We start from the raw sequence: 2,670 nt of genomic DNA on the forward strand, positions 1-2,670 counted from the left end.
CATCTAGGATGGTGGTTTTATAGCATCCTGAAAGTGGGATTGCTTTATTCTTTATATTTATATTCCCAACATTTAGCACAGTCTGGCACATGGTAGAAGGTTAATAAAAACATGTCACTTGATTGTGGAACTTCATTTTTTTCATCACTTTACAATTTTTAACATTGTTTTTTAAAAAAAGTTTGAGTTTTAAATTCTCACCCTCAGTGCTTGCTTGGGCAGCATATATACTAAAATTGTAACAATAGAAGATTAGAATGGCCCCTGTGCAAGGATGACATGCAAATTCATGACGCGTCCCATATTTGAGGCAGTTAGATGGCACAGTGAATAGAGCACCAGCCTGGGAATCAGGAGGACCTGGGTTCAAATTCGGCCTCAGACACTTAACATTTACTAGCTGTGTAACCTTGGGCAAGTCACAACTCCAATTGCCCTGCCTTCCCCCCTCCAAAAAGCAAAAAAAAAAAAAAATTCTCTCCCTCTCTTCTGCTTCTCCCACCTATTAAAAAGGCAAGCATTATCAATTATGCATGTGATCATACAAAACATATTTCCACATTAGCCATGTTGCAAAATAAAACTCACAATAAAAAACAAGAAATGTAAATAAATTGAAAAAAGGATACTTCAATTTGCATTTAGAGTTCATTAGTTCTTTTTCTGGAAGTGGAGATCATTTTTCATCAAGGGACCTTTAGAATTGTCTTGGATCACTGGCTTCATCAGAATAGTTAAATTTTTCACAGGTGATCATCATACAATATTCCTGTTGCTATGTACAATGTTCTTGTTCTGCAGACTTCACTTTGCATCAGTTCATGTAAATCTTCCCAGGTTTTTCTGAAACCATCCTGTTCCTTGCTTCTTATAGCCCAATAGTGTATCACAATCATATACCACAACATTTTCAGCCATTTTCCAATTGATAGACATCCTGTCAATTTTTGATTCTTTATAACTATGGGATTTTGTGGGGCAGGTTTGGTGTATATAGGTCCTTTCCCCCTTTTATTTGATCTCTTTAATAGATCTAGTGGCAGTATTGCTGGATCAAAGAATATATACAGTTTTATAGCCCTTTGGACATGATTAATGGAACTTCATTGTGAGGACACTTCCTTTACCAGTGAGGTCACTACTTTTCAAATTGTTGATTTAGAAAGTTGCCTGGGACACTGAAAAGTTAAGTAACTTGCAGAAGAAATCAAAGGAAAGGAAACCAGAATTAAACTAAGCTCTTCTATGGTACATGTTACTTATGTGTGTAGCTAATTTATTCAAGCTTGCACCAAGAAGAACCCCTTCTCCCACTTGCACTTCATAACATTTTCTGAAATCCCTAGACAAAGTTTAAAATGTCTCTTGTGCCACTGAATCCTTTGTTCTGCTGCTGTCAGAAGGTTGGTCATGTGTAAGTAAGTTATATTCCTGGTCTTGTCCTTTAAAGGAGAGGTTTCCATTTCTCAAATGAAAAAGAATCAATCAATACAAAAAGGCAATTTTCAAAGAAATCACTAATTACAGAAATGCAGATTAAAGACATTCTGGAGTTTTAACTTTCACTTATCAGATGGACAAAAACTGAACCAAGAGGAAAATGACAAATGTTGGAAAAACTTTAAGAAAAAAAAATACTTCATTGCACCATTGGTAGAACTATGAATTTTTCTGGTCACTCTGGAAAGCAATTTGGAATGTTTCAAAAGTCATTATTAAGTTGTGATTAACCCTTTGACTTAGCAAATCTTGATTAATATAACATGGTATAATAGAATTTAATACTAGACCTATATACCCAAGAAATCAAAGAAAGAGGAAAAGGACCCACATGTTCAAAAATATTTACAGCAGCTCTTTTTGTGATGACAAAGAATTGGAAACTAAGGAGATATCCATTAACTATGGAATGGCTGAATACACTGTGGTACATTAATGTAATAAGATATCTTTGTGCTTTAAGAAAAAATGGAAGGGTCAATTTGATATAAGCCTGGGAACACTTGAACAGACACAGAGTGAAATTATCAGAACCAGGAGAATAATAATAATAATAAAAACATTCTAAAGAAAAATACATTCAAAAGACTTAAGAACTCTAATCAGTGCAATGATTAACTATGATTTAAAGTACCATTGGTGAAATATGCTATCTCCTAAGAGAAAGAGGTGATGACTTGATGCAGAATAAAACAAATATTTTGGGAAATGGCCAATGTGGGGATTTATTTTGACGTCTATGTATATTTATAAGAATTTTGTTTTTGTTTGTTTTCTTTCAATTTGGGATGGTAGGGAGGTGGAAAGATTAAGAAAATAAATGGGTGTTAGTTTAAAAAAACATTAAAAAGGAAGAAGGCTTCATGTGCATTTAAGACAGATAAATGGACAGAGAAAGGTGGAGAAGAAAAGAATGAGGGGGTTACACACCCCCTGATGTTCCCAGAAGAAATCTTGGGTGGAAGCATAATCCAAAGAGATTATAAGAAAAGCCCCTGTAATTGAACCTGGCACCTGTAAACCTAGAACTGCTTTTAGGCATTATTAATGGGACATGGGTTATATAAGAAAATGATACTCCTTCATTCTTTTTGTTCTCTTGAAGCTGGATTTAGAAAACAATTGTTCATTTCACAAAACTAACCTTTCAGACAGTTATGCAAAAATTTT

At 34.3% G+C, this 2,670-nt stretch overlaps 1 non-coding gene across 1 annotated transcript; it reads left to right on the forward strand.

Moving 5' to 3' along the window:
- The first annotated feature begins 206 nt into the window (after nt 1-206).
- On the forward strand, nt 207-309 carry LOC138145423 (U6 spliceosomal RNA). Its single transcript, XR_011164226.1, has one exon. It is a non-coding gene; the product is annotated as a U6 spliceosomal RNA (small nuclear RNA).
- The last annotated feature ends 2,361 nt before the right edge of the window (nt 310-2,670 follow it).

Source organism: Petaurus breviceps, unplaced genomic scaffold, assembly GCF_028583685.1.
Source record: "Petaurus breviceps papuanus isolate PSGF00001 unplaced genomic scaffold, PetGlider_PUasm1.0 90734, whole genome shotgun sequence".
Classification (NCBI taxonomy): Eukaryota; Metazoa; Chordata; class Mammalia; order Diprotodontia; family Petauridae; genus Petaurus; species Petaurus breviceps.